This window comes from Sapajus apella, unplaced genomic scaffold, assembly GCF_009761245.1.
Source record: "Sapajus apella isolate SASKATOON/1434 unplaced genomic scaffold, GSC_monkey_1.0 scaffold10, whole genome shotgun sequence".
NCBI classification, from domain to species: domain Eukaryota; kingdom Metazoa; phylum Chordata; class Mammalia; order Primates; family Cebidae; genus Sapajus; species Sapajus apella.
Window position 1 is genome coordinate 17,305,534 of NW_022436950.1, and position 17,163 is coordinate 17,322,696.

General features: G+C 38.7%; 1 protein-coding gene across 2 annotated transcripts in view; it reads right to left on the reverse strand.

Moving 5' to 3' along the window:
- Positions 1-17,163, reverse strand: part of SGPP2 (sphingosine-1-phosphate phosphatase 2) — a 258,416-nt gene that overhangs the window by 237,665 nt on the left and 3,588 nt on the right. Inside the window, exon 1 of one of the 2 annotated variants that reach the window (XM_032278043.1) lies at positions 4,562-4,657. The exons of the other annotated variant lie outside the window; for it this stretch is intronic. The gene's annotated coding sequence lies outside the window, so the exon portion shown is untranslated. Of the gene's footprint in view, positions 1-4,561; positions 4,658-17,163 lie in introns of those variants that run through there. 2 annotated transcript variants of the gene reach the window in all.

The following is a 17,163-nucleotide window of genomic DNA, read 5'->3' on the forward strand; positions in this document are numbered from 1 at the left end:
TCAGCTCACTGCAACCTCCACCTCCTGGGTTCAAGCAATTCTCCTGCTTTAGCCTCCCAAGTAGCTGTGATTACAGGCATGCGCCACCACACCTGGCTAATTTTTGTGTTTTTAGTAGAGATGGGTTTCACCATGCTGGCCAGGCTGGTCTCAAACTGCTGACCTCAGGTGATCCAGCCATCACAGTCTCTCAAAGTGCTGGGATTAGGGATAGTGAGTCACCATGTCCAGCCTATCAACACAAACTTTTAAAAGCACGGTATTATATTTCATTAATAAATGCACATTGGTATCTCAAAATACATCTGAATGATCATTTTGAGCTTTAGTTTTATTTTATTACAGCTGTGTAGAGTTGCCAATCTGTAGTTGCCAAGAGATTTTTGGAATCCTTATTAATGTATTTTCTGTAAATGGGGTGAAATGCCATAAATTAGACTTTTAAATTTTAACACTTTTTAAATTCAAGTAATAAAGCACACAGTTTAAAAATTCATATAGTTCCAAAAACTTATAATGGGAAAGAACCTGTACCCATATCATTGTAAGTACAGGTATCTTTTTGATATACTGACTTCTTTTCCTTTGAATAAATAACCAGTAGTGCAATTGCTTGATCGTATGGTCTATTTTTAGCTTTTTGAGAACTCTCCATACTGTTCCATAGTGGCTATACTAATTTACGTTCTCACCAGCAGTGTATAAGAGTTCTCTTTTCTCCACATCCTCACCAGCGTCTGTTATTTTTGGTCTTTTTGGGAATAGTTATTCTGTGATAAAATGATATCTCATTTTGGTTTTAATTTGAATTTCCCTGATGATTAGTGATGCTGAATTTTTTTTTCATATATTTGCCGGCCATTTGTATGTCTTCTTTTGAGAAATGTCTATTCATGTTCTTTGGCCACTTTTTAATTATTTGTAGTTGTTTTACTATTGATGTCAGTTTCTTGTATATTCTTGTTATTAGTTACTTGTCAGATGAATAGTTTGTAAATATTTCTCCCATTCAACAGCTTGTCTCTTCACTCTGTTGATTGTTTCCTTTGCTGTACAGAAGCTTTTTAGTTTAATGTAATCCCATTTTTCTGTTTTTGTTTTTGTTGCCTCTACTTTTCAGGTCTTAGTCATAAAATATTTGCCTAGACCAATGTCCAGAAGAGTTTTCTTTATGTTTTCTTCCAATAGTTTTATAGTGTCAGGTCTTACATTCAAGTATTTAATCCATCTTAAGTTGATTTTTATATGTGATTAGAGAGAGGGGTACAGTTTCATTCTTTTGCATATGGATATCCAATTTTCTCAGCACCATTTATTGAAAGGATATTATTTTCCCCAAGGTATGTTCTTGGGACCTTTGTCAAAAATCAGTTGGCTGTAAATATGTGAATTTATTTCTGGGTTCTCTATTCTGTTCCATTAGTTTATGTGTCTGTTTTTAAACAACTACTATGCAGTCTTAGTTACTATAGCTTTGTAATATATTTTGAAGTTAAGTAGTATGATAACTCTAGCTTTGTTCTTTTTTGTCAAAATTGCTTTGGCTATTTGGGCTTTTTTTTTAAAACAAATTTTAGGATTTTTTTTCTAATTCTTTGAAAAATGATATTGGTACTTTGATATGGATTGCATTGAATCTGTAGATTGCTTTGGGTAATATGGTAATTTTAATGATGTTAATTCTTCCAATCCATGAACATAGGATGTCTTTCTATTTGTTTGTAGGATTCCCTTAAGCATTTCTTATAAGGCCAGTCTAGCAGTGATAAATTCCTTCAGTTTTTGCTCTTCTGGGAAAGACTTTAAATGTCCTTCATTTATGAAGGATAACTTTACTAGATATAGTACCCTTGGCTGGCATTTTATTTTTCTTTCAGCACTTTGAATATATCATTTCATTCTCTCTAGGTCTTAAGATTTTTGCTGAGAAATCTGCTGTTAGCTTGATGGGGGTTCCCTTATAAGTGAGTAGACACCTTTCTCTTGCCATTTTTAGAATTATCTCTTTGTCTTTTGGCAGTTTGACTATAATGTGCCATGAAGAAGACCTTTTTGAATTGTATCTATTTGGGGATCTCTGAGCTTCCTGAATCTGGATGTCTAAACCTCTTGCTAGACTAAAAAATTTTCAGCTGTTATTTCATTAAATAGGTTTTATATTTCTTTATTTCTCTTTGCCTTCTGAGACACTGAAAATACAACTATATGGTTGATTTATGTTGTCTCATATGTCATGTTGGCTTTGTTCATTTGTTTTTATTATTTTTTTCTTTGTTTTTGTCCAACTGAGTTATTTCAAAAGACCAATCTTCAAGTTCTGAAATTTGTTCTTCTTTTTGATCTAGTATATTGTTGAAACATTTGAATGTATTTCGTGTTTCACTTAATGAATTCTTCAGTTCCAGAATTTCTGTTTGGTTCTTTCTTATGATATCTGTTCTTTTGGTAAATATCTCATTCATAACCTAAATTGTTTTTCTGATTTCTTTGTATTGTTTTTCTGACTTCTCTTGAATTTTACTGAGCTTTTTTAATAACATACTATCATTGTTTTGAATTCTTTTTCCAGAATTTTGTAAATTTCTTTTTCATTGGAATCTGTTGCTGTAAAGTTAATTTGTTCCTTTGGAGGTCTCATATTTCCTTGTTTTTTTGCTTCTGTGCAGCTGGCATAATAGCCACCTCTTCCAGTTCTTTAAATTTGCTTTCATAGGGGAGGATATTGGCTGGTTAGGACACTTTGGCTTTGATTTAGGTGTGTGCAGTAGTGCAGTCTCCATATGATTTCTTTTGCTATAAACAATGTCAGTAGTGTCTATGATTTCCTCAATGGCTGACGGTGCTGTTATTAGTGGGGGCTGTGGTAAAGTTTTGCTGTGAACAGACATGCCAAGTGAGCCAGTCCTCAGTTTCCAGTGGTGCCACCAGCAGTCCAAGCATCCCTGTGCTTGGGCCCCAGAGTAGTATACACTGGCACTTGTGTTAGTGGGTTTAGGTGAGCTGATTATTGGGCCACCAGGAGGCTTCCTTGGGTGCTGGCAGTCACAGAAGTGGGCCATGTGGGTGGGAGGGTCCTTGGGCCCCTGGGCAGCAAGTGTGGCATGGGTGATGGCAGTAGCAGTGACAGGGCAATCTCTGGCTGTTCTGGTGTCAGTGCTGACTGTGTTGAGCAGGGTGGGCTAGACCCTAGGCCTGCAGGTGGGGCTTACAAGTGGGTGGCAGCTGTGGTGGTAGTGGCAGATTAGTGGGCTTGTCCTCGGGCCCCTGGAAGGAGTGCTTAGATGCCAATAGTGGTAGATAAAGTTGGGCAATCCCAAAGCACCCAGACATTATGCTTAGACACTAGGGGAAGGGGGATGGAGCCGGGTCAGGTGGGCCTATCTTCAGATCCCCTTGGTGGTACATATGGGTGCTGGCTGTGATAAGCAGGAATGGAGTAATCCCCAGGCCACTGGCAGAATGCCTGGGTGGGAGCAGCAGCAGCTGTGCCATGACCTTGCTGCTAGGGAGGGAAGGGTTGCTTTCAGTGGCAACAGTCATAAAAAGGTGGCTGGGGAGCACACATTTTGGCCTCAGGTAGCTGCTATAAGTGAGGTAGCCTTTTTTTGGGGTGATTTTAAATGCACAGTGGCCCTGATACTGGAGGTAGCTGGGTTACTGCCAATGGCTTGTGTTTTGGCCTTACCAGCAGAGCCAGCCATGGTGGTGAATGTAGGTGGAGAATGTCAATGGGGCTCCAGGGATGTGAAGATTCAGGGGCAATTGGGCCCTTCAGCAGAATACAGTATGATAGGGGCTGTGTTCTCAAAATGGCTCCTTCCTGTAACTGCTTAGGTTTTAGGAGCTCTGTAAGGACCCTGCAAGAGCTTCCTCTCAGAAGGAATACTGGGGTGTAGTCTCCAAGCAGCTCCTTATGTTAGTCTCAGGGCCTGCTTGAGCTGAATGGCTAAGGGTCCAGGCTAGGATTTCAGGAGTCCATGGTAAGAAGGTGAACCTGCTGAGGGTTTCTCATTCACCCTTTCTCCACATTGGAGAGCTTCTCCAGGCTCCCAGCAGATCCCTGTTGAGCAGGCTGCCTTGCTCCCCACTCCTTCCTTGTCTTATGTGTTTCCTGTCACTTCTCTGTTGAATTCCAGCAGTCTCTTTCTGTCTCTGTCTCTCTCTCTCTCTCTTTAGGTTACCTGTTTGAAGTGTGATTGTCTAGTCAGTATTTTGGTTCTTCTTTGTGGAGAAGGTAGCTCCACATGTCTTTCGTCAGCCATCCTGAAGCCCCTCTTTGATTTATTAGATTAATAATCTGGCCAGCTGGGTTACAGTCATATATCTATCTGTCTTTCATGTATTTGCTTCATTTCTACACACTCTGTCCCTTTAGTTCAATATGCAAATGTGCATTCTTTCAAAAGAAACGACAGCAACTCTGGGGAAGAAAATTTGAGTTTAAACCAGAAGTGGATTTACCAGGAAAGTAATGAAGCGTGTGTTTCAAGGCCCTTCATTTGAACTTAAAGTATTCCCATGTCCATATATTCTCACAAAATTCACAGGAATAAATTTTAACTGCAAATGCTTGAGACCATTGTTTCTTTCCACTTCAACTTCCCCTTGTTAGGTGGCATCAAAGTAGCCATGGGCATTTTTGGACCGTGACTAAGGAAGTGGATCTTTAGTTTTGGTTTAGTGAAATATTTACATAGTTCACAGATTCTTCATTGTAGAAGTTAGCTGTACCAGTGCAAAAAACAATTTTCGGTCCTAATCTTACCACCCCATATACCTGTGCATGTAACTTTGTAAAGGAAGGTGCAGGTTCTCATATAACCCTAGTAATATGCCACAGTATTAGGGACACCAAAGACAAGCTGGTCAGTGAGTGTTGTCAATTCAGAGTACTTAAAATTAGTCCCTGCAACAAACAAATCCCTAAAATGCCTTGCAATTTTACAGCTCATATATGAAATTCACTAAAGAAGGGTTTCTAAAATTAATAATAATCCCAAAAATGTACACACCAATACCAACAAGTTGGGAAACCAAAAGGAAACCTTTCCATACTATTAACTTTTTTAAAACAATACATTGTTTGATCTGCCATGCTGGAAGAAAGACTGATTTCTTCTTCTAGTCTCTCTGTAGAAAGTATGACAAAATTCTTGTTGTATGAATAGAAAATCAAATGGTATGCAGACAAATAATTTTATTGAGGGGTATTTAAAAATTTTTAATTAAAAAAATTTTTTTTTCTGGATTTTGATATCTTCCTGAATTTGTCAACTTTAAATGTTTTGTTGTGGCAGTGGTTATTTTATAATCCTAAATGAATATTTGACTTCTTTCCAAGTAGTTTGAATTATTTTTCTTAAAAAGGTCCTCCAAACAATATAAACTTCAGGCCCACAGGCTTGCACCTGGTTGAAGTGAGTACCTCACCCACATACTTTGATAGTGGATGGGAAAAACCTAATGGATGTGCCCTTTACAACGGCCTCAGTCTCCTGAAAACCAAATCTGTTTATTATTAACTCAGAAAATGCATAGTTGATGGATTGTAATGACTCTGAAGGAATCTGTGTGGCCAGAAAGATAAATAATATATTGTTGAAAGGTTTTTGAACTCTTCCAATGTTTCGGAAGAAGGCATTCTTTAAAATACAAAATAAATTAGGAGGGAGGATATATCATGGTCAGGGAGAAAAATACATAAACAACCAATTATGATTAACCGTGCTAGATGAAAGGTGATTTGTCTTTTATTTCCATCTATGGGAAATTTTACAAAATCATCATCATGTGAAGAGTCAATTAAGCAGATACCATCTAACAGAGGCAGTCTATCTTGGCTCAATGTGCGCTTAGACTCTGTTTCTTTTCAGCAAGGGTGCTGCTGCACGTAAGTACATGGCTTCATGTAGATGATGCAAATGGCATATGGAAAAAATTACCCTGTTTCTTTATTGTTAATACATCTGGTTCTCCATGCATATCGAGTCTCACTTCCAGCCTTAGCCCTTTCTAGGTATAATGGGAGAAGCCAATTCCTATGTTGGTAGATGTGCTCCTTTGTCTTATGCACTTTCTCTCCTGCACTACTTTGAAACATTTCAATATTTATGATGCAGCATCTGAATCTGTTTCTTCAAAATTCTCTTCTCTTAACGCTTTTAGTCATACATAAGATACATTAATAGGTTTACTAAAAAAAATTTTTCGAGGCTGTAAAAGTTTGATAAACACTTGTTTATACCACATCAAACTGATTTCTTTACATCTTTGTAACAGTACTTCTCAGAGCCTTTAATATTCAATCTCTGAGTAGAAAATGTAGAATGTGGTTTGGAATGCTTTCCAAATTATTCAATGACAAAACACTTTTTTTGAGGAACTATTATTTTAGAGACCATAACTAGGAAATTCTGCTTCAGACTATAATGAAATGAGACAATATAATTTAAATGCTTTAATTAACATAAAACCAAACAAATTATATGGTACTATGATAACAACTATTATTATTATTATTAAGACTACCATGTTCAAAGGAATCAATTGGTTCTCTCATTCTTTTCTAATAGGGGTCATTTAAACTATCTGTATAGATCTGAAAAGAAGATACTCTGAGGCAAACATATTCACTTCATAAGTTTCTGCTGTAATAGTTTTATTTTACAAAGAAATTGAGAAAAATTATAAAACCTTCTAGCTATCAAGATTTTGCCTGTGGCCTCAGCAGTTTTCACTATGTTTTTAAGATTCTTCACTGCATGTATTAAAGAACAGTGACTATCAATGCAATCCCTATCAGAATTTCAATACATTTTTTTTTGAAAATGTAGAAAAATTTATTCTAAGATTCATGTGGAATCTCAAGGAGCCCTGAATAGCCAAAACAATTTTGGAAAAGAAGAACAAAGTTGGAGGACTCACACTTCCTGATTTCAAAACATTCTACAGAGCTACAGAAATCAGAACAGTATGGCACGGCCACAAACACAGACAAATAGACCAATGAAATAAAATAGAGTCCCAGCTGGGTGTGGTGGCTCATGCCTGTAATCCCAGCACTTTGGGAGGCCAAGGAGGGCAGGTCACCTGAGGTCAGGAGTTCCAGAGCAGCCTGGCCAACATAGTGAAACCTCATCTCTACAAAAAAAAAAAAAAAAAAAAAAAAGACAAAAACCAGCTGGCTGCGGTGGCACATGCCTGTAATCCTAGTTAGCAGGGGTTGACACCCTCCATAGGCTACACTCACTATCTAATCAGTCCCAATGAGATGAACCTCATATAGGAGAGCTCACAGTTGGCACCTGGCAGATGCCTCTCTGGGATGAAGGTTCCAGAGGAAAGAATAGGCAGTAATCTTTGCTGTTCTGCAGCCTCCACTGGTGATAGCCAGGCAAACAGGTTCAGGAGTGGACCTCCAGCAAACCCCAGCAGACCTGCAGCAGAGAGGCCTGTTAGAAGAGAAACTAACAAACAAAAAGGAATAGCACCAACATCAACAAAAAGGATGTCTGCACAGAAACCCTATCTGAAGGTCACCATTAGATTAAACGTAGATAAATCAATGAAGATAAGGAAAAAATCAGTGTAAAAAGGCTGAAGATTCCAAAAACCAGAATGCCTCTTCTCCAACATAGTATTGGAAGTTCTGACCAGAGCAATCAGACAGGAGAAAGAAATAGAGGGTATTCAAATAGGAAGTGAGGAAGTCAAATTGTCTCTGTTTGCAGATGACTTGATTGTATATTTAGAAAACCCCATCATCTCAGCCCCAAATCTACTTAAGCTGATAAGCAACTTCAGCAAAGTCTCAGGATACAAAATCAATGTGCAAAAATCACAAGCATTCCTATACACCAATAATAGAGAGCCAAATTATGAGTGAACGCCCATTGACAATTGCTACAAAGAGAATAAAATACCCAGGAATACAACTTACAAGGGATACGAAGGACCTCTTCAAGAACTACAAACCACTGCTCAAGGAAATAAGAGAGGACACAAACAAATGGAAAAACAGTCTATGCTCATGGATAGGAAGAATCAATATTGAAAATGACCATACTGCCCAAAGTAATTTATAGATTCAATGCTATCCCTATCAAGCTACCATTGACATTCTTCAAAGAATTAGAAAAAACTACTTAAATGTCATATGGAATGAAAAAAGAGCCCATATAGCCAAGACACTCCTGAGCAAAAAGAACAAAGCTGGAGGCATCACACTACCTGACTTCAAACTATACTACAAGGCTACAGTAAACAGACATGTAGACCAATGGAACAGAACAGAGGCCTCGGAAATAATGCCACACATGTACAACCAACTGATCTCTGACAAGCCTGACAAAAACAAGCAATTTAATAAATGCTGTTAGGAAAACTGGCTAGCCAGTATAAAACTGAAGTTGGACCCTTTCCTTACACCTTATACAAAAAAATAACTCAAGATGGATTAAAGACTTAAATGTAAGACCTAAAACCATAAAAATTAGGGAAGAAAACCTAGGCAATACCATTCAGGACATAGGCATGGACAAAGACTTCATGACTAAAACACCAAAAGCAGTGGCAACAAAAGTGAAAACTGACAAATGGGATCTAATTAAACTAAAGAGCTTCTGCACAGTGAAAGAAACTATCATCAGAGTGAAGAGGCAACCTACAGAATGGGAGACAACTTTTGTAATCTATCCATCTGACAAAGAGCCAATATCCAGAATCTACAAAGAACTTAAACAAATTTACAGGAAAAAGACAACCCCATCAAAAAGTGAGCACAGGATATGAACAAACACTCAAAAGAAGAAATGTATGTGGCCAAGAAACGTATGAAAAAAAGCTCATCACTGGTCATTAGAGAAATGCAAATCAAAACCACAATGAGATATCCTCTCACGCCAGTTAGAATGGCGATCCTTAAAAAGTCAGGAAACAACAGATGCTGGAGAGGATGTGGAGAAACAGGAATACTTTTACACTTTTGGTGGGAGTGTAAATTAGTTCAACCATGGTGGAAGACAGTGTGGTGATTCCTCAAGGATCTAGAAACAGAAATATCATTTCACACAGCAATCCCATTACTGGGTATATACCCAAATCTTTCTACTATACTGCATATATACACAAATCATTCTACTATAAAGACACATGCACATGTATGTTTATTACAACAACACTGTTCACAATAGCAAAGACTTCGAACCAACTTAAATGCCCATCAGTGATAGACTGGATAAAGAAAATGTGGCACATATACACCATGGAATTACTATGCAGCCGTAAAAAAAGGATGAGTTCATGTCGTTTGCAGGGGAAGCTGGAAACCATCATTCTCAGCAAACTAACACAAGAACAGAAAACCAAACACTGCATGTTCTCACTTTTAAGTGGGAATTGAACAATGAGAACAAAAACACATGGACACAGGGAGGGGAACATCACACACCAGGGCCCGTCAGGGTTTGGGGGGCTAGGGGAGGGATAACATTAGGAGAAATATCTAATGCAGATGAGGGGTTTATGTGTGCAGCAAACCACCATGGCATGTGTATACTTATGTAACAAACCTGCACGTTCCTCACATGTATCCCAGAACTTAAAGTATAATATAATTAATTAAGTTAAAAAATAGAGAGCCCAGAAATAAACCCATGTGTATAATCGAATGATCTCTGACAGGGATACCAAGATCACTCAAGTGGGAAAGGATAGAGAAATGGAGAAATAGTACTGAGAAAACTGGATATCCATGTGCAAAAGGATGACGTTGACTTTTATTTTAAACCACGTACAAAAATTAAATCGAAATGAATTAAAGACCTAAAATTATAAAACTTGTAGAAGAAAATATAGAGGTGAAGCTTGATGACATCAGACTTGACAATGATTTCTTGGATACAATACCAAAAGCACTGGCAACTAAAGCAAAATAGATAAATGGGACTGCATCAAACCTGAAAACTTCTCCACATCGAAGGACACCATCAACATAATGAAAAGGCAACCTATGGGATGGGAGAAAATATTTGCAAATCATATATTTTGATAGAGGGTCAATATCCAGAATATGTCAGGAATTTCTACAATGACTCAACAACAACAAAAAAATTAACCTAATCAGAAAATGGGACAAGGCATTGAATAGACATTTCTCCAAATATCGTATACAAATGTCTAAGAGGCATACGAAAAGATGCTCAATATCACTAATCATCAGAGAAATGCAAATCAAAACCACAATGAGATTTCACCTCAGACTCATTAGGATGGTTACTATCAAAAACAACAACAAATAATAATAATAATAAGTGTTGGCAAGGATGTGGAGAAATTGGAATACTTACATAGTGTTGGTGGAATTGTAAAATGATGCAACGACCATGGAAAACAGTATGAACGTTTCTAAAAAAATTAAAAATAGAATTGCCCTATGAATCCAGCAATCTCACTCCTGCGTCTATGTCCAAAGGAACCGAAATTAGTATGTCAAAGAGATATCAGCATTCCCACGTTCAGAGCGGCCTTATTCACGGTAGCCAAGAGGTGGAAGCAACTCAAAGTGTACATTGATGGTTGAATGGATAAATAAAATGTGATATACACATACAATGGAATATGATGCTGCCATAAAAGAAGAGGAAATTCTAATACACGCTACAACACGAATAAGCCTTGAGGACATCATGCTAAGTAAAATAAGCCAGTAACAAGAAGACAAAAAGCGTATGGTTCCACTTATATGAGGTACCTAAATGGTGAAGTTTACTTTTAATAGCAAGAACCGCAATTACTTTTGCACCAATCTAATAGAAACAGAAAGTAAAATGGTGGTTACCAGGGACTGGGGGGAGTAGGGAAAAGGAATTTGTTCTTTAGTGGGTATAGAGTTTCTGATTTGCAAGATAAAAAGTTATGGATGGCTGTTTCATAGTAATGTGAATATACTTTGCACTATTGGACTGTACACTTAAAAGTGGTTTTGATGGTCAATTTTGTGTTATGGGTTTTACACACACACATACACACACACAAAAGCAACCATAAAACAGTGACTGGGAGCTACTCAAACATGAATGAAGGCCATTTACAACTAGACTTTCTAGAAAAGTTGACTTTTTTTTTTTTTTTTTTTTTTTTTTAGAGAGAGCCTCACTTCATCACCCAGGCTGGAGTGCAGTGGCACAATATTGGCTCACGGCAACCTCCGCCTCCCAGGTTCAAGCAATTCTCCTCCCTCAGCCTTCCAAATAGCTGGAATTGTAGGTGCCCACCACCATGCCCGGCTAAGTTTTGTATTTTTAGTAGAGATGGGGTTTTGTCGTGTTGGCCAGGCTGATATCAAACTCCTGACCTCAAGTGATCCACCCACCTTGGCCTCCCAAAGTGCTGGGATTACTGGCGTGAGCCACTGCACCCGGCTACAGTTAACTCTTGAACAATTAGGAGGTTAGGGGAACCAGCCCTTGTTCAGTCAAAAATCTGCATATAACTCTTGACTTCCTAAAAACTTAACTACTAATAGCCTACCGTTGACTAGCAGCCTTATAGTTAATACAAATTACTTGATTCAAACATACTTTGTATATGTTTTATATACTGTATTCTTACAATAAAGCAAGCTAGAGAAAAGAATATTAAGAAAATCATATGGAAGAGAAAATATATTTACTATTCATAAGTAGAATTAAATCACCATAAAGGTTTTCATCCTTGTCTTTGTCATGTTGAGTAGGCTGAGAAGGAGGATGGAGACGGATTGGTCTTGCTGTCTCAGGGATGACAATGGAAGAAGAAAATCCATGTATAAATGGACCCACCCAGTTCAAACCCATGTTGTTTGACTGCCCTTCTCTTTCTGTGGACCTTTGTTCACTTTTGTTCTAATCAAATGTAATTCTTTTAATAAATTCCCCTTGGAGCCAGGATGCTCAAGAGATTATAAATAGACTTCATATGTGTATAAAGGGCATTAAAGAGTGAGAAATTGACACCAGGTCTCAAATGTTTTCATTTGATGTTTCCTTTCCTTTCAAATATTGCAACTGGTGATCGAACACATCAAGAACTGCTTGGCCATACAGTCTGTGATGTCTTTTACTACTTAGATCTCTGCGAAGTATCAAAGAGACTAGAGTCTCAGAAGCTGGGCCATCTCCTCACCTCCTCCAGTCCATGGGAACTTACAGTACCTCTTCTTTCAGTCAAAGACTTGATTAGTCTTAACACCATCTTTGGCTTTTATTCTCCCTCAAGGTCAAGATGTTTCCTGGTGTCAGGTTGGGAACTTGAGTGCCTTTAATATTTCCCAGCACTAGGGCAACGTTTTGGGTTTTGAGATTCATTGCTTTGATAGAACTGCCAGGACAAATAAAGGTAAGAAATGCAATACAATGGCAGCTTCGTTTACTCCTATTTGTGGCATCCAAGAAGGTATATTTCTTAATATTAAAAGTGCTGTATTTTACTTTTATTTCTCAGAGAGAATATTCATTGCTCAAAGAGAAAGAGCTTTTTCAATTTCAACTCACATTTTTGACATAAGTGTTTTTATATTAATAGCATCAGATAAAAGGGTAGAATTATAAGAGGGAAAAAATTTTCTGACAACAATGCAGGCTTGATTGAAAGAGTCACAGGTGGCCAGACGTGGTGGCTCATGCCTATAATCCCAGCACTTTGGGAGGCTAAGGTGGGCATATCATAAGGTCAGGAGTTCCAGACCAGCCTGGCCAATATGGTGAAACCCCGTCTCTATTAAAAATACAAAAATTAGCCAGGTGTGGTGGTGGGCACCTGTAGTCCCAGCTACTTGGGAGGCTGAGGCAGGAAAATTGCTTGAACCTGGGAGGCAGAGGTTACACTGAGCTGAGATCATGCCATTGCACTCCAGCCTGGGCAACAGACCAAGACTCCAAGACTCCATCTCAAAAAATAAAAAAAAGGAGTCACAGGCTGCAGAATGATCTTTCAGAAGCAAAGTACATTGCATGCATTTCCATTTGATCTTGCCTCTGCCATACAAAGTGTAGCAAATGTTAGGAGGAAAAAGCTATTTTAGAATTGAGCCTGTATCTGGTTGGCATAGAAGGCATAAGCTCATGAATGGCTTCCAGAGATTAAAGTGGGGCAATCATTTTCCCAGATGAGGAGAGGGTCCAGCCTTCCACACCTGCATAGTTTAAAACTCTGAAAAGCAAAAAGCTTCAAAGACCATGTATAGATTAGAAACAGGCATTTAAACAGGTATTTCTTCTACAGTGGATTTAGTAATTCTTACAAAATCCACTATGGAAGAGCTCCTATTTTCCATTCTGCCATTTTCTCATTATTCTATTTATTATATAGCATTGATAAGCTCCCATATTTCTTGTTTATCTGCTGTGGTCCATGCAGTCTGGGTTTTGGAGCAAGGATATCACTAATGTCTGGAGTGATAAGGGCAGTGCTCTGAGGCCTGAGCAGTGCCTGCAGAGAATGGAGAGAGGAAGAGAAGGGCTCCTTGGACTTGTGCTGGGCAGTGAGCTCAGCCTTGATTTTCCTTCCTGTTTCAAAAAGGTGACACCTGGGGTCCCCGTCGTCTTCAGTGCTTCCTTGATTTCTTTTTGTTTTGTTTTTGTTTTGAGATGAAATCTTGCTTTGTCACCCAGGCTAGATGCAATGGTGCAATTGTGGCTCACTGTAGCATTGAACTCCTGTGTTCAAGGAATCCTCCCACCCCAGCCTCTCTTCATAGCTGGGACCAGATGTGCACACCACTACGCTTGGCTAATTTTTGCCTATTTTTATATTCTGTAGAGATAGGGGCTGGCTGTATTTCCCAGGCTGGTCTTGAACTCCTGGCCTCAAGTGATTCTCCCCCTTCTGCCTCCCAAAGTGCTGCAATTAAAGGTGAACCACCACCCTTGGCCTTCCTTAATTTCTTTTTTCTTTTCTTTTCTTTTTTATTTTTAGACAGTGTTTTGCTCGGCTGTCCAAGCTAGAGTGCAGTGGTGTGATCATAGCTCACTGCAGCCTCGAACTCTAGGGCTCAAAGAATCCTCGTGCCTCAGCCTCCTGAGTAGCTAGGACTACAGGCATGCAACATCACACCTGGCTAATATTTTAGTTTTTTGTAGAGACAATCTCCCTATGTTGCCCAGGCTAGCCTTGAACTTCTGTCCTCAAGTGATCCTCCCACCTCTACCTCCCAAAGTGCTGGGATTACAGGTATGAGACACTGCACCCCGCTGTAGATTTCTTAAAGAAGGCAGAGAACAAAAAAAGACTGAAGGGGAAAAAAAAATGAACAAAAGAGCTAGATTCCAGATCATTTTCTCCAATCCCTCAAAACCAATGTGCTTAGTGAGGTCTTCAAAAATATAAGCATTATTTGTGCTATATTTATACAAATGATGCCAATTTTGAGTGTGTCTCTAAGATTGATGACTGTCATGAACATTTTTAAGTATCATGGAAGAGAGTAGTATAATGAGCATCTGTATCCCCATCATCTAGTTTTACCCATTTTCATACATTATGACAATCTGATTGTTGATTCACTACTATTTACTGAAGTCCATGCTTTAGTCAGATTGCCTTAGCTTTTCCCTAACGCTCTTACTTTTTCTGTTCTAGGATTCCCTCCAGGATATTACTACATCACATAAAATCAGCCTGCCTCCTCAGGCTCCTCTTGGCTCATTTTTTAAATTATTGAGTCCAGGAGGCCAGGTATATTATCACCAGCACCAATGGCTTCTGGAATAGGACCTCAATAAATGTTGACTGAATTGACCCAGTTTCTATTTTAAAATGCCAAGGCTTTGATTGAGTCATCTACTACCTGCTTCTGAGTGGCACGAGCTGCCTATATATATATATTCCTCCAATGCCTCCAGTGAGATTTCACTTTGTCCTGATGTTTTATGCAGGGCTTTTTAATTGCAACTAGCAGATCAATAATGTGCGATTAAATTCATAGGTCAGGCCTCTGCTTGGTCTTCTTGACTGAGATACTACCTGTATCTCTAGCTCTGAAATAGCAGAAGAGTTGCATGAAAACTACTTTGCTCCTATTGTCTGTGTCACCTTGGCCTGATTACATAAGTTTTCTAAGCCTCTCTCACAGGGTTTCGTAAGAATTACTGAGATCAGGTATAGGAATCCCTGTCATAGATAATATTGAATGTTAGCAACAGCCTAGGAGTCTTTGTATGTTATGTGTACAGCATATTCAATCTTCACAATGGGCTTGTACAGTAACCACCCTTATCCTCATTTTACACTTTGGGAAACCGAGGCACAGAAAAGCTAAGTCGCACATCTAATACTACACAAAGGATGAGCAGCAGAACTAGGATTTGGACTTAGGACTGTCAACTCACACTCTGTGTGAATGCTTTTTCACCACTAAGTCCTTTGTGAGACAGTAACTCCAAAACTAACGCATTCTCTCACTTTAGGTGGTCAGTAGAGGGAATCTACGTAAGAGATTGCCTGACAGCATAGCTGTCTCCCATTTATATGCAAATCTTCAAAAATAAAACAATTCACCAAACAGTGGATGTCTAACATGTTCAAGGATGAACAAGATTCTTGCACAGTCAGTTCAAATATTGACATGAATACAGGATGAGTATCCCTTATCTGAAATGCTTGGGAGCAAAAGTGTTTCAGATAGTCAGATTTTGGAATATTTGCACATACATAATGAGACATTTGAGGGATGGGACCCTAAACATTAAATTCATTATGTTTCATATACACCTTACATATATAACAAGGTAATTTTATAATACATATATATATATAATATGTATATATATTTTTGAGACAGTCTCACTCTATGTATATTATATATATGTATATATTATACATATAATACAGTCTCGCTTTGTGTATATATATTATATATAACATGCATATATTATATGTATAAATATATAATATATATATATGGGGGGAGAGGGAGAGAAAGAGAGAGAGAGAGACGGAATGTCTCTGTCGTCCAGGCTGGAGTGCAATGGTGCAATGTTGGCTCACTGCAACTTCTGCCTCCCAGGTTCAAGTGATTCTCCTGACTCAGCCTCCCAAGTCGCTGGGATTATGGGTGCCCATCACCACAACTGGCTAATTTTTGTATTTTTTTGTAGAGACAGGGCTTCACCACGTTGGCCAGGCTGGTCTCGAACTCCTGACCTCAAGTGATCCACTGGCCTCAGCCTCCCAAAGTGCTGGGATTATGGACGTGTGCCACCATGCCCAGCCTATATAATATTTTTAATATTATAAAATATTAATTTATGTATTCATCTCATGAGGTCAGGTGTGGAATTTTTCACTTGTGGCATCATGTTGGTGCTCAGAAAGTTTGGGATTTTAGATTTTCAGATTACGGACGCCCAACCTATACTGAGTTCTTTGTCTCTTACCTCTTTCAACACATCTTTCTCCAAAGTGGAACTCTAATTTCTACATGAATTTCCAAGCTTTACTACTTAAACCTGCAGGTAACACTAGCACTGGCCTTACAGTCTAGTAAGGAGGATGCCTATGGCCTGCATCACACAAACTCACACTCTTTAGCTATGTCATGCCCTGTACCTACAGAAGCCCCACATGACATTTTTACGAGTCCTAAAAATGAATGATTGGCCCCAGGTTATAAAATAATTGAAGATTCAGGTTCCTCTGAAAAACCTATCCAAACACAGTGTAAATTTTAGCATTGTTAACCAAATTCTGACAATTGTTTATGACTCCAACAGCAGGATGTGTTATTGACAAAAACTGTACTGGATCTCTCAAAGAGAGTTCAGTGGCATCTAAATGACGGTGAGCTATAGAAGAAATGCCTGTAGCCGCTAAATTCTTTGAGAATGCTATCTTACACTAGTCAGGAGCTGTAAGAGATTACGGGTTTCAGTTTCACTTTAACCAAATCCGTGGCTTTGTTGTAGCTCCATGTACCTCAACTGGGGACATTTCTGGTTGTCACAATGGGGACGGATGTTACTGACATCAAGTAGGTAGAGGCCAGAGATGCTGCTAAACAGTAAACAATGCCCAGAACAGCCTGGCATCAAAGACTGCCAGCTCCAAATGTCAATTTTGCTGAGCTAGAGAAACCCCAGTGTAATCCTACACTCTGTTCCTCAAATCTGTCATTGAATAGTGAGGATG